This window comes from Schistocerca serialis, chromosome 2 (genome assembly GCF_023864345.2).
Source record: "Schistocerca serialis cubense isolate TAMUIC-IGC-003099 chromosome 2, iqSchSeri2.2, whole genome shotgun sequence".
Classification (NCBI taxonomy): domain Eukaryota; kingdom Metazoa; phylum Arthropoda; class Insecta; order Orthoptera; family Acrididae; genus Schistocerca; species Schistocerca serialis.
In genome coordinates, this window is record NC_064639.1 from 215,876,263 (window position 1) to 215,902,544 (window position 26,282).

Below are 26,282 nucleotides of genomic sequence, written 5' to 3' on the forward strand. Positions count from 1 at the left end.
AGAGTCGCTTCTGCCTTGGTGCCAATGATGGTCGTATGCGTGTTTGGCGCCGTGCAGGTGAGCGCCACAATCAGGACTGCATACGACCGAGGCACACAGGGCCAACACCCGGCATCATGGTGTGGGGAGCGATCTCCTACACTGGCCGTACACCACTGGTGATCGTCGAGGGGACACTGAATAGTGCACGGTACATCCAAACCGTCATCGAACCCATCGTTCTACCATTCCTAGACTGGCAAGGGAACTTGCTGTTCCAACAGGACAATGCACGTCCGCATGTATCCCGTGCCACCCAACGTGCTCTAGAAGGTGTAAGTCAACTACCCTGGCCAGCAAGATCTCCGGATCTGTCCCCCATTGAGCATGTTTGGCACTGGATGAAGCGTCGTCTCACGCGGTCTGCACGTCCAGCACGAACGCTGGTCCAACTGAGGCGCCAGGTGGAAATGGCATGGCAAGCCGTTCCACAGGACTACCTCCAGCATCTCTACGATCGTCTCCATGGGAGAATAGCAGCCTGCATTGCTGCGAAAGGTGGATATACACTGTACTAGTGCCGACATTGTGCATGCTCTGTTGCCTGTGTCTATGTGCCTGTGGTTCTGTCAGTGTGATCATGTGATGTATCTGACCCCAGGAATGTGTCAATAAAGTTTCCCTTTCCTGGGACAATGAATTCACGGTGTTCTTATTTCAATTTCCAGGAGTGTATATATACCATAGTATATATATAAAGTATTGTGTAAGCAACTATTACCATTTGATGTTTTTGTAAAATATTTCAAGAATTTTTATGTGTAATATTCCTCTGAAGAAAACTAAAAAAAAAAAAAAACAGATGGAATTAAACATATTGTATGGAGTTGAATCATACTTAACAAAAGGAATACAATGTGCGAAGCTGAAATAATCAAATAGTTTCAGAAGAAGAGAAAATCTTAAATGTGAATGTATGCTTTCCCGGCGTATACAGCTGGCGAAGAGTTCTCGGGCTTCCAACCGGGTGGCGGTGTCTTCAAACTGCGACGTTTCGACGAGTGACATACTCATCATCTTCTGGCGAAGTGCCGAGACTTTGCTGCTGCTCTCATCTGTTGCTTTCCCCTCTTTGGGGAAGTGTGAGGGGGAGTCTGTAGCCTTTCGGCTTTTACTCCCCTGTGAACGTGTGTGTGTGATTTTTCTTTAGTTTTTGGTGTCTGTGATTTGTGATGATTGTTGTGAGTGTGTCTGGTACTTGCCTGAGGTAGGCGAGAAGTTTGGTGTTATATGGGAAGGAACAGGATGATGGATTGGGTGTTGGGATTTTCTCTTCGACTTAGTCGTCGAAGATCGTCATAGGGCGCTTGTGCTTATCGCGGGACATGTCATACCGACCTAGTGAGTGGATGAGTGCGTTTCCGGATCTGGAAGAACCCTCATAGAAGGCCCTTGCCAGATCCTGGAAACGCTCTCTCAGGAGTGGGATTTCGGCTGCGGCGTGCAAGTCGTCTGTAGGGAATCCAAGAGGCAAGTGCAGTGCCCTTCTGAGTGCGCGGTTCCGCAGCCTCTGGAGTTTGTCCAGGTGCTGCTTTGCCGCGTATCCCCAGACAGGGCACGCATACTCCATTACTGGCCGGATCAGGGCCTGGTACACATTTACTGCTAATGGGCAGGGAAGGGAGCTGGTTGTGTTCAGGATAGGATATAGGATGGACATTCTGGCGCAGGCCTTCCTGTGGACCTCGTCTATGTGGGGTTTCCACGTAAGACGAGAGTCCAAGGTTACACCAAGGTACTTGGCGGTTCTGCGCCAGGGGAGTTGGGTTCCATTTAGGTGAAGGTGGAGGGGGGGTCGTTGAGGAGGATCGCGCCTTCCGAGCCTGCGGGTAATCAGCATTGCCTGCGTCTTCTCAGAGTTGATGGTGATGCGCCAGCGACGGGCCCAAGTTTCTGTGTCATCTAAAACCTTTTGTAGCCTACGGATGACCAGGTGCCGAGACTTTGCGGATGCCGGTCCCTTTATACCTGCGGTGTGATCCCCACCACCTGGCCGCGGGAGGCTGGGTCCAGCGGAGCCGGCGGGCGGGGTGGAGGGGGAGGCGGGTGCGCCGTTCGTGTCTCCGTCAGAGCATTCTGATCGCGTCTCGTGAGCTGGACGGTTCTTGTTGCGTTCCTGGCGTATTGCTGCTAATGCTGGATTCCAGGCCGCGCTCAGTTGATAGCCTTCGTCCCTGTTCACAAGATTCTCGTGGACCCGTATTTCTATTGATTCTTTAATGACGCTATCCCAATAGCTCCCGGCTCGGCACAGCACCCTGGTGTTTTCGAAATCAAAGGTGTGGTTTTCTTTGATGCTATAGCAGATTTCTCTATCTGTCCAAGTCGAACATGCCTGATGTGTTCCTCGCACCTTTTAGAGATGCAGCGCTGCGTTTGACCAATGTACTGCACACCACATTCTCAGGCAATGTTGTATATACCAGGTGTGTTTAGTTTGAGTGGGTCTTTAGCTGAGCCCAGCAGCTCTTTCGTCTTCGACGGTGGTCGGAAGACGGTATTTATGTTTGATTTTCTTAATAGCCTCCCGACTTTGGCTGATGTGGGCCCCAAATATGGAAGAAAGGCGAGTCTCTTGTTAACTTCCTCTTCCTCTTCCTGAAATTTGTCAGCCTGTCTCCTCTTGAAGGCCCTGCCAATCTGTGTTGCACTGTACCCGTTTTTCCGAAATACCTCTCTTAGGTGGTGTAATTCGCCTGAGAGGCTTTCTTTGTCACAAATGATGTGTGCCCTATGCACCAAGGTGGTCAGTACTGACTGGCGCTGCGCTGGACGGTGGCAGCTGGTTGCATGGAAGTACAGGTCTGTGTGCGTCTTTTTTCTGTATACTGAATGGCCCAGCGTGCCATCCGCTTTCTTCCTGATCAGTATGTCCAGGAATGGAATACAGCCATTCTCTTCTACTTCCATCGTGAAGGTGATATTGTCATGTATGCCGTTTAGGTGGGCCATGAACTCCTCCAGTGCCTGTCTGCCATGCTGCCAAATCACGAAAGTGTCGTCCACATAGCGGAAGAAGTGCCTGGGTTTACGGTGAGCAGTTTGTAGTGCCACCTCCTCAAAGTGTTCCATATAAAGATTCGCGATCCCTGGAGCAAGGGGAGATCCCATGGCCACTCCATCCACTTGTTCATAATGCTCTCCATTGCACTTGAAGTAGGTGGTCGTAAGTGCATATTCAAAGAGCTTCACTGTTTCAGGCTCGAAGTGCTGATTAAGGAGCGCCAAGGCGTTTTGTAGCGGTACTTTCGTGAACAAGAAGGTGACGTCGAAGCTCACGAGTAGGTCATCACTCTGTATTCGGATGTCCTTCTTCGCCAGAAGATGATGAGTATGTCACTCGTGGAAACGTCGCAGTTTGAAGACACCGCCACCCGGCTGGAAGCCCGAGAGCACTTCGCCAGAGAAAATCTTAGTGACTCAGGGATGAAATAACCCATGGATCTTAATTCTGGATCCGTGCCCACTCCTTGTGTGTATAAACGATCTTCCATCACCTGCTATGTATAAAACGCATATGAGAGTGTTTCAACCGGCCGGGGTGGCCGAGCGGTTCTAGGCGCTTCAGCCTGGAACCGCGCGACCGCTACGGTCGCAGGTTCGAATCCTGCCTCAGGCATGGATGTGTGTGATGTCCTTAGGTTAGTTAGGTTTAAGTAGTTCTAAGTTTTAGGGGACTGATGACCTCAGATGTTAAGTCCCATAGTGCTCAGAGCCATTTGAAAGTGTTTCATCAGCAGGTGATATAATTAATTGTTACAGAGACAACAATAGAAGAAGAAATTGTTAACAAATTTTTCAGAGAATTATTACGTGATTCTTGGGAAATGGACTCTTAGTTTCGAAAAAACAGCTGTAACACACTACAGGAAACTGAGTTAGCGAATGTGGGAGAACATTCGAAATTTTTGGGTCTAAGAATTGACTGGATGAGCATATTACGTTTCTGAGACACCTACGTTCAACAAATTTTACTCTTCACTTAACTGTTAGTTTCAAAGCAAAGAATTCAACGTGTCAACACATTTTGTAAATTTCTACTGTTCACTGTCTTTTGGTACAATTTTCCGGCGCAATTAATCATTTAGAAAGTACATATCAGTCGTATAAAAGTGAACAGTGAGAATACCATGTATATATATACTAACGGAATTTGTGACAATTTGAAGAAATTTTTATCTCCCTATCTATAACAGTAGTTTATCACACTAGCTGCCAGTGGTTCAGAATTGTAGTCAATATGGTGCCAGAAAAGGACTGAAAATTGCCGAAAAAGACAAAGGTTTTAAGAGCAAACGGAATCACAATTCTAAACAAGAGGATTCACTGTCTAGACGGGCCGTTGATTAGCTTAGAGGGAGTGGATGGAAGGCAACGGGGAGCAGCAGTGTTGGAACAGAGCAGCAGATGGATGGAAAACAGCTGCCCGAAAGTGTGCAGTGCAGATGGAAGGCACTCCTACAGATGGATGGAAGATACTGGACGGGATCAGTCCACCTACCAGCCGTTATAGCCACCAGGTTTGCATCTTGGACATGGAAAAATACTGATATTTGAATGACATTCCCTTAATCAGTTATTTTTTCATTAACTTGGTCATTCAGTGAAATGCAGGTATTGCTTTTTCTCACCAACAACACTGAATTGACTCCTACACTTGAAGGAACCTTTTTGTTGCAACACTGTTACTTCCTGATTTTTGACTTGTCTTTCTTCCACAGTTACTTCGACTGGAACCCGTACTCTATAGTCAGTCCTTGTACTCTCCCGACAATTTTTATCCCATACACTTCACTCAGAATCCACCCTGTCTGTAAAGGAAGGCTCCAAATTTGTCTCTCTCCCTCCCCCACCCCCTTCCTCCCGCCACACCGATTGATTAAAACCATCTTCATTAGCCTCTTATCTTCATTAGCCTCCTATCTTTTACTTCATGAGCTGGCTTTCGCCTAGATTTCCCTTCCATACGAGGCTACACACCAGGCAAATATTTTCAGAAAAGCCTTCTTCAGATTTAAATTAATACGCATCTCCTTGTCAGAAGCGCTGTTCTTGCTATTGACAGTCTGCACTTCATCCTCTCTTCTTCGGCTATCGTCATTTATTTTTATGCGAATGTAGCAAACTTAACTACAACTTTTAGTGTCTCGTTTCTTACTCTAACTGCTTCACCATCTTCTTATTTCCATGGCCTTTTTTTTTTACTTTTGTTGATGTTCACTCATAATCTCTTTACAAGACACCTGCTTGTAAGTCTTTTGTTGCCTCTGACTGAATTGCTATGGCGTCGGCAAATTTCTTCCCCATTAAGTTTAATTCCCTTTCCAAATATATCTTTGGTGTCCATTACTATTTGCTTATTGTAAATACTGAATAGCATTGGCGACAGACAACAACTCTGTCCCATTCCCTTCTGACGTAAAACTTGCCTTTAATTTCCTTCAATCCTTGTATCTGCAGTATGATTTCTGTGTAAGCTATGGATAACCTCGTACTTTCTGCATTTATATCAAAACTACCTATAGAATATCAAAGAGTGTGTTGCAGATAACACTATCAAAAGATTTCTTAAATCTACAGATGATTGGATGTAAGTTAGGATTTTTTCAATCTGCATTCAAACATCAGTCATAGTGTCAAAAATGGCTCCGAGCACCATGGGACTTAACATCTGAGGTCATCAGTCCCCTAGAACTTAGAACTACTTAAACCTAACTAACCTAAGGACATCACACAACACCAGTCATCACGAGGCAGAGAAAATCCCAGACCCCGCCGGTCATAGTATCAATAGTGCGTATCGTGTTCCTGCATTTCTCCGGAATCCAAACTAAACTCCCTGAAATTCGCTTCCGTCAGTCGATCCTTTACTCTGTAAGTAATTTGTGTTAGTGTTTGGATCCATAACATACTATACTGATAATTCGGTGATATTGGTGATATTCACCCCAATCACAGCATGTTTTCCTGGGATATTGAAATGTTACGTGTTTTTGTACTCTAAGGAAGTTTCACCTGTCTCATTTATCCGTGACTGGCTCTCCCAAGGTGCTCAGCAATTTGTGCGAAATACCAACGTCCCTAGATCTTGCTTCAACTAACACATTTTTCTTACAGTATGATCTCTCCCATCTCCATTACTTAATACTTTGTTCATGTTGGTTTTCTCCGTTCAGCCGTTCATATATTCCTTTCACTTTACATCTGCCCCTTATTTGCTTAATACTGCTTGTCCTTCTGAGCTCTTTATACTGATACAGTTACTTTCTTTTCTTCACAGGTCTGTTTCATTTTCCTATAGGCGGCATATATATCTTCCTCGTACCTATGTATGCTGCTACAATTTTGTATTCCTTCTTTAGTCATTCCTGCTTTGCTATTGTGCACTTTCATCCAACCTCATTTTTCAACAGTCTAAGCCGGCCGAAGTGGCCGTGCGGTTAAAGGCGCTGCAGTCTGGAACCGCAAGACCGCTACGGGCGCAGGTTCGAATCCTGACTCGGACATGGATGTTTGTGATGTCCTTAGGTTAGTTAGGTTTAACTAGTTCTAAGTTCTAGGGGACTAATGACCTCAGCAGTTGAGTCCCATAGTGCTCAGAACCATTTGAACCATTTCAACAGTCTAAGATAACTGCTCACGTTGTCTTCTCATTCGTTTATACAGATCATGAACAGTGAAGAGCCTATAATTATTCCGTGTTGTACACTAGATACAATTTCGGTTTCACTACACCAGTTTCCATCGGTTAGTACAAACTGCGACCTTCCTGACAGGAAACCAAGAATCGTGATGAGTAATTTAGACGATATTCTACTTACTCGTTTTTTGGTTGAAAGCCGCTTGTGAGTTACGGTGTCAAAATCATTTTAGATGCCTTGTAGTACGAAATCGGTTTGAACAAAACCGACAATCATTTGCTAACAAAAGTAATGTGTCTATGCAGTAGTTAAGTGCAAGTGCGCCAATCCTCATTAAAATATTAACCTTTTGCCGTGACCAGGATTCGAACCTGGGTTCTTGCGGCCACAACGCAATGTCCTAACCACTAGACTATCACGGCTGGTGGCGACGTTGTGGGTGTGCTTTGCTCTCCTTTAGCGGTCGCAAATTTGCTGACGTCACCCTGTACCGCTAGAACGCCGATTCATGTCTCCGTTCTTCCGTCCCAAAGAAAACTTTGAACGTACTTTCGATACTGTTTAATTGAAAGCCGTTAGAAACTTTCTACGTATGATAACTGTAACAGTGATATATCTACAAAAGTATAGCCTACATAGCATAACTTATCAATCCAGAACCCGTCTGTAATTTGTACAGTGTGCTCCAGGTGACATTGACAATTCGCGCCGAGTACGGTGCTTCAACTGTACTAGGATTGTTTAGGAATTAATGACATTCCGGCTAATTCAAGTATTCTCCTGTCACTATCAAGGGCGGAGTAGTGATGTGGGCACTCACATTGCGAAGGAGTACTTACTAGAGAATCGCTATTAGAGGGAGGATGAGAATTGTCGAGGAACAGGCCTGCCTTTGTGTCTCGGGCCAATCGTATTGCACCTCAGGATTGATTGCCTACACTTACAAGTACGCAAGAACGCACTCGTGCACGGGCGCACACATTTTCACGACAAATCTCAAAAAGGTAAAATAACAATCCTGTGTGTCTAATTCGATAACATAGGTTTATACATTATTTTCCCAGGTCATTAAACTGTAAATCTGTGATCATCTGGAGGCTGTATTTCTCGTGTTCTACCTTAAAATGACTTTTTGTTTGTACTTTAGGTTGGATACAGGTATACAGCCGACTGATACACGGAAACGAAAAAAAGTTAGGTTGTCAGACACAATATCTTTGAATATTACGTATGAATAAACAGATCTTTGAGCTGAATCAAAAACTGATTTCTCGAAGGTCCTGTGAACAGGTGAAAATCAAATCGTTTTTATATTGTGATTAACAATACCAGCTTCACAAAACAGTCGGCTGCTTAAGAGGATGTCTGTATTGTGCTAGAACGTCATGGAGCGTGTTGTCATAATTTTGGACCTCAAAGAGGTTATGTACAGACGATGCATACGTGTGTAGTCATTTGAGATCATTAGGAAATGGATACGAAACGGGTGACACTTGCAGATATCCAGTGACTTCTGCTATGATTGACAGTTAACTCTCAGTGTAAATACATGTGGTGCAATTCTCTTCAATACACTGAAAGAATCTGAATCATTTGACTACGTGATCGGTAACCCGGTAACCAATGCCTTAATACTTTCCAGTACCTAGCAGCAACCATCCGCTGCGATGTGAGGTCCAACGATCGCGCAAATTTAGATGTAGAGAAGGTAGATCAAGATTTATTGAAACAACACAAGGAAAGTCTAACTCAAACGCGAAAGACGTCGCTTGCAGAATAATCGATTCACTAATTCTCAAATATTTTTCGATGGTCTCTGGCACTTACAAAGTTGGTTTAACGAGAGAGAGAGAGAGAGAGAGAGAGGACAGACACACGATCATAATCAAAGAACAGCGAACAGCTACGGGGTTCGCGATAAGACAGTTTAGTCGGATCATCTCACAGAAACGGTCCACAAACTGCAGTCTGAAATGGTGCATCTATATCTACAGGGGATACTATGCAAATCACACTTAAGCGCATGGCAGTGGGTTTATCTGCCACCTTCACAATAATTCTCTCTTATTCCACCTTCGAACAGCGTGCGGAAAAACGAACACCTATATGTTTCTCTGGGAGTTCTGTTTTCCCTTATTTTATAATGATGATCGTTTCTCCCTATGTAGATCGATGTCTCCTAAATAGTTTATACAGATAAGGAACAACAAAGGGCCTGTAGTACAACTTTGGGGAACGACAGAAATCATTTCTGTTTTACACGATGACTTTTCGTCAGTTACTACAGTCTGACAGGAAATCACGAATCCAGTCGCATAACTGACAAGATATTCCATAAGCACGCAATTTGTTTACAAGACGCTTGTGAGATACGGTTTTGAACGCCTTCTGAAAATCTAAAAGTACGGAATTAATTTGAATTCCATCGTCCATAGTACTCAACTTTGTGCGACTAAGTTGTGTTCCATGAGAACGATGTATTCTAAATCCGTGTTGACTGTATGTTAAGAGCCCGATCTGTTCAAGCGAATTCATAATGTTCGAAAACAACATATGTTGCAAAATCCTGCTGCATATCGATGTTAATGATAAAGGCCTGTAATTCAGCGGATTACTCCTATTTCCCATTTTCGGTATTGGTGTGACCTGTGCAACTTTCCAGTCCTTTGGTACGGCTCTTCCGTCGAGCGAGCGGTTGTATATGACCGTGAAGGACGGAGCTATTGCATCAGTATCCTCTGAAAGGAACTTAGGTTGTATAAGATCTCGACGGAAAGACTTGTTTTTATAAAGTGATTTAAGGTGCTTCATTACTCCGAGGATATCTGCTACTGAGTTGCTCATGTTTGCAGCTGTTTTTAATTCGAATTCTGGAATATTTACTTCGTCTTCTTTGCTGAAGGAATTTCGAAAGGCTGTGTTTAGTAACTCAGCTTTAGCAACACTGTCATCGATAGTATTTCCGTTGTTACTGGGCAGAGAAGGCATTGCTTGTGTTTTGCCGCTAGCATACTTCACGTACGACCACAATCTGTCTGGATTTTCTGCCGGGTTTCGAGACAAGGTTCCATTGCAGAAACTATGATAAGTATGTCACATTGTATCCGAGATAAATTTCAAGATTCTTTAATGCTTCCGTTTAAATTTTGCATCCTTTTTTCGTTGTTTCTTCAACGGTGTTCTGGCCTCTTTTGTGTACCATCGAGTATCAGCTCCGTCGTTTGTTAATTCACTTGTTATAAATGAGGGGCGTTGTGAATCGCGTGGAAACTTTAGTGCTAAAAGTGTCAGCCCCCACGTCCCTAAACTGAGTCAGAAGGCACACTGTTTCCTCGCACAATAACCACAATAACATAATTAGACAAATTCTCCCTTATACATGGTGAGTATTGTATTAGTTGCGTATTATTCGCGATTGTAATAGGCAGGGAGAAAATGGCTTTATTAGAAGTTACCTGCCAACTTATTGACAAAGGGCAGAAAACAACGCAGAAATAGCTTAAGTTAGGATTAAATTGCAATGTATAAAATAAGGTCAGTGGCCAGTAACAGGTTCGTTTAATCAAAGTGTAAACGTCACAGAGATGCCCCTCCAACTCCCAGTCGCAAACGCTACGACCAGTTGTTCAGACTTAAAATTCGCCACTAGAAGAATCAACCAGTATACTGCTTGCTCCTTCGTATATCTTGCCAAGAGAACGTTAAGAAAAAATTAGTGAGATTAACGCCACAGCGGAATACGAAGTATCTTCCGCCGCATGCAATGAGGTTGTTTGCTGAGTATAGAGATAGATGTAGATGTAGTTACATGTGGAGTGTACCATCGATCAACCACACAACTATATGTCCGCCGTAATTTCTTCAGAAAGCTTCCTATGAAATTAAATAAATTTACTTGCATATCTGTAACTATATTAAAACAAGTACAGAGCAAGGTCAGGAAAGAAAGCCAGTTGAAGTTTTAGAAAACCATAGCATTGTCAACTTTTACTTATGAAAATGCGGTACAAGCAACAGTAAGACACCAAAAAGTACAGTATTGGCTGAATAAATGAGGCTTCCACGAAGAGAAAAAGGTATACAAGAAAAGATCGTGGAGGAATGAGGATTTAAACAAAAAAAGAACGAAAAGAAACAAACTAAAATGGAAGAAACATGTAGACCGTGTGGAGTGAGAAGGACTCCCGATAAAGGCTCGCAATTTAAACTGCACTGGAATAAGAACTGTAGGAAGCCATAAAAGAGGCGCCGTAGGGCAGATTGTACCTTGGAACATTATTCAGACTGCCCTGTAACTGAAGTTTATTACATTTCTTTAGTCCATTTTGAACTGAAATCATACTCTTTATGTGTGTTGCAGTCTTTTTCTGAATTTACAAAAATTACTACGCAGAAAAGTAGGGTTTTTCCAGATGTGAAAAATTGTTACAAGCACTAATATGGCCATGTACCTTGAAACAAATACGCAGTTCACGTTTACAACTGTTGTAATCGAGAATAACTTGTCAGTACTCTATTTAATAGCCTATTTGCTACACTATTATTCTGTTGCACACCAATAACCAATAAGTGAAACCACATTTAGAGGAAGTTCTATCAAAATTATTTACAAGTTAAAAACATTTTGAAAAAGAAGCTATTGGCATGTGACATAACTTTTACAAGACAGGGAAAACTGTTAAGCCATTAAAGAAACTCAGTTCGTTTACAGATTTAACAAGTGGTATGGCAGAAGACAAGTTTGAAAGTACAAGATAGTGCACGATTGACTAAGTATGGCTCAACCATCCACGCTTATGTAACTAGCTTTACAGCTATATTAATTTTACTTCCTATTAAACTCTACTAAAGAACAAACAATATGCTTCAAATAACTTCAACATAAAATATAGCGCTACTGGATGTGTTACTTGAAATATTAATACAGGCCGCACAAACCACAGTCTCATGTCTCACAACAAGAAAAACATTAAAAAATGCCCGAAACTGCTTATGGCAATTTCTAGTGCGGATTCCTCCATGTGACTCCAAAATCAGCCACTACACTGAAACGACATCCAAGGAGTATTACACACTGAAGCGCCAAATAAACTGGTGTAGGCATGGGTTATCAAATACAGAGATATGTAAACAGACAGAATTCGGCGCTGCAGTTACCAACGCCCATGTAAGACAACCTGTGTCTGGCGCAGTTGTTAGATCAATTACAGCTGCTACAATGACAGGTTACCAAGATTTAAGTGAGTTTGAACGTGGTGTTATAATCGGTGCACGAGCGATGGGGCATAGCATCTCCGAGGTGGCGATGAAGTGGGGATTTTCCCGTACGACCACTTCACGACAGAAGTACAGCGCTTCCACAAATTGCTGCAGATTTCAATGCTGGGCCATTAACAAGTGTCAGCGTGCGAACCGTTCAACGAAACATCATCGATATGGGCTTTCGGAGGCGAAGGCCCTTTCGTGTGACCTTGATGACACCGACATTGGACTGTTGATGACTGGAAACATGTTGCCCGGTTGGACGAGTCTCATCTCAAATTGTATCGAGCGGATGGACGTGCACGGGTATGGAGACAACCTCGTGAATCGATGGACCCTGCGTACCAGCAGAGGACTGTTCAAGTTTTTGGAGGCTCTGTAATGGTGAGGGGCGTGTGCAGTTGGAGTGACATGGGAACCCTGATACGTCTAGATACGACTCTGACAGGTGGCACGTACGTAAGCATCCTGCCTGATCACCTGCATCCATTTACGTTCATTGCGCATTCCGATGGACTTGATCTATTCCAGCAGAACAGTGCGACACCCCACACATCTAGAACTGCTACAGAATGACATCAGGAACATTCTTCTGAGTTGAAACACTTCCGCTGTCCACCAAACTCACTAGAAATGAGCGTTGTTGAGCCTATCTGGGATGCCATGCAACGTGTTGATCAGAAGAGATCTCCTACGGATTTATGAACAGCCCTGCAGCATTCATGGTGTCAGTTTCCTCCAACACTACTTCAGACATCAGTCGAGTCCATACCCCGTCGTGTTGCTGCTGCACTCCTGCAATCTCGCAGGTGCCCTACACAATACTAGGCATGTGTACCAGTTTCTTTGGTTCTTTAGTGTATGTTCCTTCGTACACTATGCCCCTGGTACAACATTATCCCCTACAGTAACAGGTTATGTGCTTAATACGGTTACTGAAGTAGAAGCAGATACTTCGAGACGAGAATCAACAAATCAGTAATTTTAATTTCGTAATAAGCATTGTAATGGGAATATGACTGAACAAGACCATATTCATTGTCGTTAGAGCCATTGTATCTGCAGGACATAGTAAAGATCACACAAAGATCATGAAGTAGACCCATTAGATCAGATGGTAGAGCTGCACCATTTTTCTTTTCTATGTTGGCTGTCAGAATCCGGACTATTCCGATTTACCGAGCGAGGTGGTGCAGTGGTTAGCACACTGGACTCGCATTCGGGAGGACGACGGTTCAGACCCACGTCCGGCCATTCTGATTTAGATTTTCCGTGATTTTCCTAAATCGCTTCCGGCAAATGCTGGGATGGTTCCTTTGACAGGGCACGGCCGACTTCCTTCCGTAATCCAATAAGACCGATGATCTCACTGTTTGGTCTCTTCGCCCAAATCAATCCAATCCAAATACTATTCTTATTTCTGATACATCGCAATACAGTATGAGGTAGAAATTAACTAGCTACAGCGGTGACTCCAATTGTCCTTAATAATTTGTTCCTCCAGCATCGAAGGTATTTTCTCGATAGTGCATGTGGCCAATAGCTCTTCTTGATAGTCCTTAATTGTGCACTATAAATCAACAACAAGAGATGTCAAATGTAGTGCCAGTATCTCAGTGCTGTTTGTGATTAACTTCTTTTGCAAACGATAATTTCGACATATAAGACTGATCTGCAGTTGTTGATGCCTATCTTCTACAGAAATATGGAAATATAGAATGGAAAGTATTGTACGCTGACATGCACTTACTGCATTGAAGCCAAAGACGTAAGATACTGGATGCTTAACAACTCTTTATGAATCTTCATCGAACGAAACGCTTGAAAAATTATGTTAGAATTCGTTATCTATAGCCATGACAAAAAAAATTCTCGAGATTGCTGGGAATGTTAGAAAAATAAAAATGCATTGCATCCTTGCAAAACAAACCTGATGTGGTAATTTTTCTTTGACAGTTCCTAAATAAGATGGGCCTTAAAGACGTAGAAAAAGGAAAAAGTACCTGTTTTTCATAAACAAATTAATTAAAAAGTTTACTACAAAATTATATGTACAGTACTAAAGTGCGCAAAATAATCGGTAGGCTATTGTGTCCAAGATGACTGCCAAAAAATTCCAAAGGATACTCCTAACCTTTAGTGTATCAGTAGACGATCTTTTACGGTTGCATCCAAGCTATTGAAAATGTGTACTTCTGAAGTACAGATACCACAATGAGTGATTTGAAGTGATAATACAAATTATTGTTGTTCTTGGTAATGATTTCGTGACTTCAAAAGAGAGACGTCTTTCTTGCGATATATTTCTTTGAATTATAAATACAATGAGAAACAGCAGTGTTCTAGCTAGTTACATGATGAAAAGAGTACTACAAGGATTCCATGAATTCGCACCTCAATTTTTACACGCTTTTGGACACAGTAATTTTAGTCCACACCGCAGAATTTTTCTCGAACATGGTTACATCGTTGAGCGTCAATCATTTTCCATCATAAGAAAGAGACAAATGATTTGAGCAGTTTCAGTTATCTGTCTTCACTATCTGCAGCCTATAGTTGAGCATGTGATACTCAAGGCTACTCCTTGTTTAGTAGAATTGTGTTCATTGTTACTTGGTGACCAAGTTACATCCTATTTAAAATATGTAAAGAATATCTCAAAATCTAAATCACATCTGTGTAATGTTGGTGAAATGAATGAAAACTTTTAATTATTAAAATTAGAAGAAGCTTTTTGAATAAATTTGTAACTCTGTAACAAATACAAAACAGAGCACTGTATTGCCGTGACCAGGATTCGAACCTGGGTTCTTGCGGCCACAACGCAATGTCCTAACCACTAGACTACCACGGCTACGCTGACTCTTTTATAAGCGCTCATCTGGGAGCGGAAAACTGTCCTTTCCGCTCCAGTAGGCACAGTAATTTCGCCAGCAGGTAGGTGGCGTCTCGATAGCAGAGCAACAGACTGCAGCAGCAAGACGGAGGACGCAGACAGAGATCGTTACCTTTAGTCATGATAAAAAAATTCTCGAGATTGGTGGGAATGTTAGAAAAATAAAAATGCATTGCATGCTTGCAAAACAAGCCTGACGTGGTAATTTTTCTTTGACAGTTCCTAAACAAGATGGGCCTTTAAAACGTAGAAAAAGTAAAAAAGTCAGTCGACAGCATGAAATTCACCATAACATCAGTGAATGTAGAAGGGATTCAACTAAATGTGATTTTGGTATTTTTTGGTATAGGAAAATTTCGAATATTTCTCTGATATTCAGGTGGTTATCGACGTCTAAAGGGCGCCTGGACGTCTGAAAATGGCAATAAGTCGGCTTGCCTAAATATAGAGCGGTTTGCGCGACGCCACTCGCCTGAATTCCAGAGAAATATTCAAGAGACAATTATCAAAAATACATTCTGATCCAAGTCATTAAAAGTCTACCATTCAGCATTAACATTCTCTCCTTTAAATCAATGCTTATCATCTCGCTTTCAATGCCTATTACAGAATTCTGGAGCATTACCCGTTCCTCAACCCTAATCATTTCATGAAACGCTACCAGTATTCTGTACATCCCGTGCTGTACATTCCTTGAAGAAGCATGTAGTTTCACATGAAACTGATCACCTATAAATATTTAAACAACCAGAAGCAACAATTAAGTAGCACTGATATAAATATATGTAGGTAAAATCTCACTAGAAAAGTCGCGAAGTGTTAATGTCGTTAGAACATAACACCCGTCGTTCCAGCTTACTGTGTCATTTTCTTAGCGGTGTACACAATTCAACCCTAGCATAAGGAATTTTTCCAAACAATATGCTCTAAAACTCTCTGAGTAATAAAGGGCACAAAATGTTTTAAATAATTATCATACAACTGTTGAGTAACAAAAGTCTGTATCACAATATTGCTTATTTTAGATGACCGGTTTCAGTCAGTATAAGTCATCTTCAGGTCTGGTTGCAGCAACTGTTACGCGTCGTCAACGAAAACAAAAAATATTGCCATCATCACAGAGTTTCTCAGACAGCTAGAATATAAAGATCAATGTGGTGTTTCCACGATAGCATAAGGCAGCTTCTAATTAGTTATCATCAGGCTTCCTTACTAGAACGTTTTTACTAAAATACTCGTTAAACAAACTATTACGAGTAGTGCTAAACGTAAGTGGAAACAATGTGCTGAATTTTTTGTGATACATTAATTCTGGGTCCGCTTCAACTCCTTATGTATATAAAAGACATTCCATCACCTCCAAGTACGAAGTGGACTTGACACCTTTGCACTTTATAAATATTGTAATTATATGTGTTAGAAACACAGTAACAGCACAAGAAGTTATTAATAACATTTGTCAAAGGATTATTAATTGATTGTGGAAAATGGGAATTTAGCTTCGAAACAACTTTAGCACACCTCGGGGATTAGAATCAGCGAAAATGAAAGGATCTTCGAAAATTTTTGGAGTTGAGCTGTCGAAAATATGAACTGTATGGAGCCTACCAATTTCTCAGGCACATAAGTTCAATAAATTTTGCTCTTCATATAACAGCTTCTCTCCACAGTAAGCGAATCAGCATATTAATATATAGGTTTTCCGCCATTTTCCAAAATAGCTGCAGGAAACTGCGGGGTTGATTCCTTCCCCATCCTTCTGTAACCCGATGGGACCGATGAACTCGGTCTTTGAAACCCTCCACCGAGTCAAGCAACCAGCCATACGTCAATGGAGTTTGTCCCAACTTCATTGTTCATTTCTTTAGTTATCAATGGCTCAGAACGGTATTCAGTATGCAGCAATAAAATCATTAGAAACTGCCCAAAAAGATAAATGATTCTGAGAGCTAGCCGATTTCAGTTCTAAACAAGAGAAGTTTTCTATCTAGAGGGGCAGTTGAGTAGCTTGGAGGGTTCGGATGATAGCTAACGAAGGCATTGTTATCGGTATACTGAAGCAGATGGGTAGGAGCTACCCTTTGTACAGATCTGTGTGGAAAAGACAGAGGTCGCTCCCAGAGAGGGATAGAAGATACTGAATTGTGTAAGTCCATCTACCAGCCGTTATCGTCTAGTAGCCACACCAGCCCAAGTTTCAATCATGTTAACGGAAAAGACTGACATTTTAATCAGGGCATTACCCTAATCAGTTCCTTTTTATCATTAGCTTTATTATTCAATAACCGCTTGTACTGCTAGCCTCACACTGCATCACTTAATGCACTCTTACATTTGTTAAAAACATTTATGTTGCAACACTGCAGTATTCTTCTTTTCAACGTGTTATTGTGGTCCCTAGTCCACAACTGCTATACCATACATCCACTTGAACCTGCGTTTATAGTCAGTTCTTGTATACAATCGATTATTTTTAGGTCACAAACTTCCCTCCACTGCACGGATGTCTCAGGATTATTTCTTTCGATCAAGTAATGTCCTAACTTTCTTCCCTTCCTTCCCACCCCATGCAATCTGATTCAGTATATCTTAATTAGGATCTGATCCATATTCGTTATAATCACGTTTAAAAAATGTCTGCCCTATTACTCTCTGAAATTTTTCCGCTTACTTTTCACTTTCGCACATGCATTCTGAAGAGATTTCCTCAAACTGAAATTAATAAATTTCTCTTTTTCAGAAATGCTTTTCTCCTTGTTGCCAATATGAATTTTATCTTCTCTTATTCGGCGTTTTTCCTGCCAACATAAAAAAGCTCATCTACAGCTTTTAGTGCCTCCTTTCTAATTCCCTCAGTATCGTCTGATTAAATTAGAGTACATATCAAGACCCTTCCTTCTTTTTGCCGATATTACTCACAATCTATTTTCAAGACACTACCTTGCAAGTTCTTTGCCGTTACTGACAGAGTTACTAAGACATCGGCAAATTCCAGAGTTTTTCTTTCTTTCCCGTTAAATTTAGTTCCCTTTCCAAACGTCTCATTGGTTTCATGTGCTGTCTGCTCATTGTACAGAGTGAACCACATCGGGGATAAGCAACAAATCTATCTCATGACATTCTCATTTACAGCTTCCCTTTCATGTCCTTCGGATGCTTATAACTGCAACGTGGTTTCTGTATGAGCTGTAGATATCGTTTCGCTTTGTGTCTTTTATCCTTGCTACCTTTAGAGTTTCGAAATACACCTTGCAAAAACCTCTGTCAGAAACTTAAAAAAGACTACAATTGCTTTACATGTAAGTTTGCATTTCTTCAGTCTATATTCAAATACACTAAAGCGCCAATGAAACTGGTATAGGCATGCATATTCAAATACAGAGATATGTAAAAAGGCTGAATACGGCTTGGCAGTCAGCCACTCCTGTATAAGACAACAAGAATCTGGCGTAGTTGTTAGATCGGTTACTGCTGCTATAATGGCGTACTGCCAAGATTTTAGTGCTTTTGAACATGTTGTTATAGTCGGCTCACGAGCATTGGGACACAGCATCTCCGAGGTAGATTTTCCCGTAGGACTATTTCATAAGTGTACCGTGAATATCAGGAATCCGGTAAAACATCGAAATCTCCGACATCACTGCGGCCGGAAAAAAGATCACGCAAGAATGGGACCAACGACTACTGAAGAGAATCGTTCAACGTGACAGAAGTGCAACCCTTCCGCTAATTGCTGCTCATTTCAATGCTGGCCATCAACAAGTGTCAGCGTGCAACCTATTCAACGAAACATCATCGATAAGGGGCTTCGAAGTCGAAGGCCCACTCGTGGACCCTTGATGACTACACGACACAAAGCTTTACGCCTCACCTGAGCCGGTCAACAGTTGCACTGGACTGTTGACCACTGCAAACATGTTACCTGATCGGACGTGTCTCTTTTCAAATTGTATCGAGCGGATGGACGTGTACGGGTATGGACACAACCTCATGAATCTATGGACCCTGCATGTCAGCAGAGGACTGTTGAATCCGGTGGGGGCTCTATAATCGTGTGGGGTGTGTGCAGGTGGAGTGATATGTGACCCCTGATACGCCTAGATACTACTCTGAGAGGCGATACGTATGCAAGCATTCTGTCTCATCACCTGCATCCACTCAAATCCACTGTGCATTCCGACGGACTTGGGCAATTTCAGCAGGACAATGCGACACCCCACACGTCCAGAATTGCTACAGATTGTCTCCAGGAACACTCTTCTGAGTTTCGACATGAACATTATTTAGCATATCGGGGATACCTTTCAACGTGATGTTCAGAAGAAATCTCCACCCCGTCTGACTCTTACAGATGGACAGCCCTGCAGGATTCATGGTGTCAGTTTCCTCCAGCACTACTTCAGACATTAGTCGCGTCCAAGCCACGTCGCGTGGTCACTTCTGCATGCTCGTGGGGGCCCTACACTGTATTAGGCAGGTGTACCAGTTTCTTTGGCTCTTCAGTGTATACGTCATAGGATAAAAATTGCATCCGATGTTCGTATATTTCTCCGAAAGGCAAACTGATATCCCTCGAAATCGACTTCTGTCAGTTGATCCATTATTCTCTAAATAAATCGTGTTGGTGTTTTGCATCCGTGATTTACTGAGTTGATAGTTCGGTAGCATTCACACCTTGCTTTGTAATTTGAATGATTACTTTCTTCTTTTAGCCTGAGGTATTATATCAGTCTCACTTATCTGTGACCTGGCTGGTTCTCCCAAGCAGCTCAGTAAGTCATAAGGAATAGCGACTATCCTAGATGACATGCTGCGATTAAGGTCTTTCACTGGTCACATTCATGTTTTTGTATCTTCCCGTCTCCTTCCCATACGTTTGTTTTGCTCTGTTCAGCCATTTATATATCCTTTCACCTTTCAGCCTTCCCTTCTCTGCAGTACTGAATTGTCACCTGAGTTCTTAAAATTGATACAGCTGCTTTTCATTTGTCCAGAGATCTCTTTACTTTTGCTGTAACGACATATATATGTTACAACAAGCCGTGTGCTTCTACAACTTTGCATTTCTTCTCCAGTTTTTCTGCTTTGCTGTTGTACCCCTCCTGACGTTTTTAAAGAGCCCTAATTTATTTACACAGGTCAGGAAAACTAAAGAGCCTGTTATTGTTCCTTGTGGAACGGCAGATACAATTTCGGTTTCACTTCCTCCGTTCCCATCGGTTAGTATATGCTACGACCTTCGTGATAGGAATCTTGGTTCGTAATTTAGAAAATATTCCACTTTCCCGTACATGGATTACTAGTCGCTTCTGCAATACGGTGTCCGTATCATTTCATAAATCTAGTAGTACAGAATCGATCTGAACAAAACCAACAATTATTTTCCAACAAGACTAAAGTATCAATGAAAGGGTAAGAGCAAGTGCGCCATTCCTCATTAAAATATTAACCTTCTGCCGTGACCAGGATTCGAACCTGGGTTCTTGCGGCCACAACGCAATGTCCTAACCACTAGACTATCACGGCTGGTGAACTCAGCGTGGGTGTACTTCGCTCTTCTGTTAGTGGCCGCAGAGTTGCTGACGTCACTCGGTACCGCTAGACCGCCGATTCAGCTTTCTCCATCTTTCAGTAGTAAAGAAAACTTTGATCACAATTCCGACAGTGTTTGAGTAATTCAGTTAAAAAGGGTTGGGAACTTTTGACAACTGATAGTTGCGACAGTGATACTCCCTTGATACTGAGAACAACGCATTCCCAGGGCCTGACTGGCCTCATTTCCGAACTCCTAACGGTGAACTGTGCGAACTACATCTGATAAGAAGGCCGAAACTGATACGTTAATTCACTTACTTAAGTTCAGGCTCCAGTTCCGAACCGTGCGAACTGCGTCTCATCTAAAGACCGAAACCGTTCCGTAATTTCAGTTCAGTCTCCAGTATCTGTGTCTACACACTTCTTTCCCACCTTAAGAACTAATTTTTCCGAACCGTTAATTAAGAACGAGTTCCTTTTTCGAGAGCTCATAAGATAAGAAAAAGAACGACATGGCAGATAAATGCTATTAGTGACATTGAGAATACTTTGACCTTTAATGCTTCCCACATCCTAGGTTCTCAAGTAAGGCCTGTGTTAACAACAAAGCGCTCAGCCCATTTCGACTGATAGTATACATTTTTTAAAATTTTTTTTAATTTTAGAAGGTAAGTCGTAGGAATGTGCACATTCGTTTGTTCCTAAAGGTTTTTCAGTTTCTTTAGGCACCAATTTGCTTTCAAATTTACGAGTTTAAGAGTTTTTCTAAGTGTTGTTGTTTTCTGATACTTCAGAATTAAAATAAACTATGCAGTTCACTTAAACTATGTTGTTGAACTAGTCTGATAAGAAGAATTATCTCAAAGGGTGTGGTTCTGTGAAAAAAACTAGTCTGCCCATCTTTAGTTCTTCCCATTCACCATGAAAGTGGTATGTTTTCCTGCATTTAGCTGCACTCAATTTTCAAACGATTGCTAAGTGAGATCTATAACTAGGCGGGCAGATATTTTAGCTCTGATTGGTAACACCATGCAGTGATCAGGAGACTTCACGCCGTAGTGGTTTGACGATGTTCGTTGTCAACTGCGTGGCATACTATTCGCCAGTGTTGACGGCATTGTCGCTGAACTGTGCAGTCATTGTGGTGCGTATTGTCGCGCTATTTTGTTTGCGATTGAGTCGAAAATCAGTGATGAGCAGGTAAGTTGACGTTCCAGATCAAACAGCAAGTTCCGATAACACAAAGTATTTAAGTGATCATTACTTCCGTAGTGCACATTGTTGTTTTTTGAAAGCTCGAAAACACAGGTTTGTGTTGCCTACTAGAGGCGAAGCGGCTTGTTCGTTGTTTTTGTCCCCCCACCCCTAGCCCCTACACCTCAAACCACATCTCACGATGCAGCAAACCCTTAGCGCTCTCGCCGCTCACAACATACATATTTACAGTTCGCAAGTATTCATCTCACCATCCAGAAAGAAAGACTGTTGCTTGGCACGAGCGTTGAAGGTAGTGGAATGCACATGCAGACGAAAGAGGTGCAGACGGTGTTGTCATACACTCCTGGAAATGGAAAAAAGAACACATTGACACCGGTGTGTCAGACCCACCATACTTGCTCCGGACACTGCGAGAGGGCTGTACAAGCAATGATCACACGCACGGCACAGCGGACACACCAGGAACCGCGGTGTTGGCCGTCGAATGGCGCTAGCTGCGCAGCATTTGTGCACCGCCGCCGTCAGTGTCAGCCAGTTTGCCGTGGCATACGGAGCTCCATCGCAGTCTTTAACACTGGTAGCATGCCGCGACAGCGTGGACGTGAACCGTATGTGCAGTTGACGGACTTTGAGCGAGGGCGTATAGTGGGCATGCGGGAGGCCGGGTGGACGTACCGCCGAATTGCTCAACACGTGGGGCGTGAGGTCTCCACAGTACATCGATGTTGTCGCCAGTGGTCGGCGGAAGGTGCACGTGCCCGTCGACCTGGGACCGGACCGCAGCGACGCACGGATGCACGCCAAGACCGTAGGATCCTACGCAGTGCCGTAGGGGACCGCACCGCCACTTCCCAGCAAATTAGGGACACTGCTGCTCCTGGGGCATCGGCGAGGACCATTCGCAACCGTCTCCATGAAGCTGGGCTACGGTCCCGCACACCGTTAGGCCGTCTTCCGCTCACGCCCCAACATCGTGCAGCCCGCCTCCAGTGGTGTCGCGACAGGCGTGAATGGAGGGACGAATGGAGACGTGTCGTCTTCAGCGATGAGAGTCGCTTCTGCCTTGTTGCCAATGATGGTCGTATGCGTGTTTGGCGCCGTGCAGGTGAGCGCCACAATCAGGACTGCATACGACCGAGGCACACAGGGCCAACACCCGGCATCATGGTGTGGGGAGCGATCTCCTACACTGGCCGTACACCACTGGTGATCGTCGAGGGGACACTGAATAGTGCACGGTACATCCAAACCGTCATCGAACCCATCGTTCTACCATTCCTAGACCGGCAAGGGAACTTGCTGTTCCAACAGGACAATGCACGTCCGCATGTATCCCGTGCCACCCAACGTGCTCTAGAAGGTGTAAGTCAACTACCCTGGCCAGCAAGATTTCCGGATCTGTCCCCCATTGAGCATGTTTGGGACTGGATGAAGCGTCGTCTCACGCGGTCTGCACGTCCAGCACGAACGCTGGTCCAACTGAGGCGCCAGGTGGAAATGGCATGGCAAGCCGTTCCACAGGACTACATCCAGCATCTCTACGATCGTCTCCATGGGAGAATAGCAGCCTGCATTGCTGCGAAAGGTGGATATACACTGTACTAGTGCCGACATTGTGCATGCTCTGTTGCCTGTGTCTATGTGCCTGTGGTTCTGTCAGTGTGATCATGTGATGTATCTGACCCCAGGAATGTGTCAATAAAGTTTCCCCTTCCTGGGACAATGAATTCACGGTGTTCTTATTTCAATTTCCAGGAGTGTATTTACCGCCTACAAATACGGTGCGAAACACTCGTTGTCAACAAACTGGTGTTTTACAAAAACAGTTCGTTTGACCAGACTTTGGGCAAAGAAAGATCGACTGATTAAACCACGCTGATTGACCGCTCGATCGCAATCGACTAGTTGAGCACCCTGCTGTAGGTGTTATATAAGAGCAAAATCGAAGAAGTAGTGGAGTTTCATAGCACCATACTCGCTTTCGTCTACATGTAGGAGCTGGCGAGTTGGTTTCTCAAATCCGTACAAAGTATGTAGCATGGTGGACTCATAATTCGTGCTAAATACTGTGCTTCGACTGTATTAGGTTTGCTTAGGAATTAAAAACATTATGGTGAAGTCAGATATTCTCATAGCAGCATTAAGGGTGGAATAGCGATGTGAGAAGTCACGTAAAGAAACAGCACTTCCCAGAGAAGAGCAATTAGAGGGAGGATGAGAATGGCCGAGGAAAATGCCTGCGTTTGTGTCTCAAGCCAATCATGTTGCATAGTTCTCAAAACGATAAAATAACAATCCAAACAGACTGATCTATACAATAATTTCTCTGGTTGTTATAATGTAAATTTGTGAACATAAGGATGCACTATTTTTATGTGTTACTCTACAAAATAATTTAGTGCACTGGTGATATACTTTTTGTGAATATTTCAGCTCCGACATAGGTGTTCAGCAGACTGATTTTAGTGCTGTAGTAGCTTAAGCTAGGATTAAATTGAAGTGTATAAAATGAGTTTAGTTTACAATCTAGAAACGCCATTAACAGGTTCATTTAGTCATTTTCTAAAAGTCACGAAGACGCTCGTCCGATCCCAGTGGCAGACGGCACAAGCAGTGGTTTGTTCTTAAAATTCCGTGTGCGTTCTTTGATAGTAGAGTCAGCTAATATATTGCTTCAACCTTTGCATATCTTGCGAAAAAGTTTTGAAGGTAAAATTAATGATATTATAGCCCGGATGGAGGATTACCTACAATCGTTCTTCCCGCTCCATTCGTGATTGGAACAGAAAAAGGGGGAAGAGAATGCGGTACATGAAGTACCTTCACCTTACACAATGAGTTGGCTTGCTGTGTGTAGATTTAAATGTAGTTGTAGATGTAGAAACTATATGGAGTGCACGATCGATCAACAATACAACGATACAGCTGCCGTGATTTCTTCTCAAAGCTGCCTTTGAAATTAAACAAATTTCCTAACATACGTGGAACGATCCCAAAAATAATTATTTATGAAAGTGAAGCCTGGGTTACAGCAGGATGCCCTAAAGTATAGAACCGCCTGAATTAATGAGGCTTCGAAGAAGAGTGAAGAATGTACAACGAAAGATCGTGAAAGACATGAGGATTTAAAAAATGTTCAGCAATATATAACGTAAAAGAAGAAACAAAATAAGAGAAAAGCTAAGGAACATTTAAACCGTGTGCACGGAGAAAGACTCCCAGTAAATTCTCGCAATGTAGACAAATGTAGGAACCCATACAAGAGATAGGGTAGAGTGTTGCCCAGTAACAAAAGCTTATTATATTTTATTATTCCATTTTGAATTGGTAGCACACATTTCATGTGAGCTACAGGTTTCCTGAAATTACAAAAATTAATGTGGAAAACTAAGGTTTTCCCAGACGCGAAAAATTGTTCCAAGGAACAACACGGTCATGCGCCTAGGAACAAATACGCTATTCAAATTTAAAAGTATTACAACCTAGAAAGCATTTGCAACGCTGTTTTTAATATTCCATCTGTTAAATTGTTACTTTGTAACATAGCAATAATGAATAAGTGGAATCAAATTAAGAAGATGCACTGTCAAAAACGAATTAAAGTTAAAAACATGAAGAAGAAACTATTGTCAACTAACTCAAATTTCCATTTTCGAGACAGTGAAAATCGTTAAGTCGTTAAAGAAACTCATTTCGTTAGTAAATTTCACTTGTTTCATGGTAGAAGGCCTCATCCATTTCATTGTACAAGTTAGTGCACGACTGACGATGTATGGCTTAACTACCGACACGATATGTAACTATTATTACTCATATACAGAACTTATTCACCAAAACAGTGTGTATGTGATCAATAAGCAATATCCTCCAAATAGCTATAACATAGTTTACAGCGCTTAAAACAGTCGAACTTGTAATATTTACAAACTCCGCATGTAACACAAATTCATCTCTTACAACAAAAACAGTAGAGAACACAAGTACCTTCGTATCGTGGTTTATGATGCGGATTTCTTCATGTGACTCCAAAATCAGTCGCCTGGTTGAAACAAAGACCAAGAAACGTTACGTGTTCCTAGTTCACTACCTTCCAGGTACAACGCTTTCCCCGACTGTAACAGACAATTTGCTTTTTATATGAAATGAAGGAGGAGACGATTCTTTCAAAAGCAAGTCAATAAATTAGTAATATCAACTTCATAACAAAGAAGTAGAGTGTAATATAATTGAGAGAGTCCATGACCATTGTACTTAGAACCGCCACATCTCCATGACGAACAAAAAAAAAAAAAAATCACCAAAGAACATGTGGTGTAGACATAAAGATAGAAGATAAAACTGATCCATTTTTCTTTTCTATGTCGAGTGTCAGGACTCCGACTGTTCCGATTTCTGATACACAGTAATACAGTATGAACCATAATACAGACCCATGCGAAACTGACTAATGGTAGGAATGAGTTCCAGTTTTCCTTATTAGCTGGTTCCTCTACACCGGAAGTATCTTGTCTGTAGGTAATGAGGACAATAGTTTTTCATGATACTTCTGAGTTGTGTACCTTAAATTAACTACAAGTGACGGCAAATGTGGTCCCAGTATCCCACATTTGTGTATAAGCAACTACTTTCTCAAATAATAATTTTCCTTGAATGAAATTCATTGGCACCTGCTGGTTCCTGTCTTAACAAGA

The 26,282-nt window shown here is 42.4% G+C and overlaps 3 non-coding genes across 3 annotated transcripts; all 3 read right to left on the reverse strand.

The window, feature by feature from the left end:
• Positions 1-7,030: 7,030 nt before the first annotated feature.
• Positions 7,031-7,102, reverse strand: Trnah-gug (transfer RNA histidin (anticodon GUG)). Its single transcript has one exon. It is a non-coding gene; the product is annotated as a tRNA-His (tRNA).
• A 7,622-nt stretch (positions 7,103-14,724) lies between these two features.
• Trnah-gug (transfer RNA histidin (anticodon GUG)) lies at positions 14,725-14,796 on the reverse strand. Its single transcript has one exon. It is a non-coding gene; the product is annotated as a tRNA-His (tRNA).
• A 5,496-nt stretch (positions 14,797-20,292) lies between these two features.
• On the reverse strand, positions 20,293-20,364 carry Trnah-gug (transfer RNA histidin (anticodon GUG)). The gene has a single exon. It is a non-coding gene; the product is annotated as a tRNA-His (tRNA).
• Positions 20,365-26,282: the final 5,918 nt, after the last annotated feature.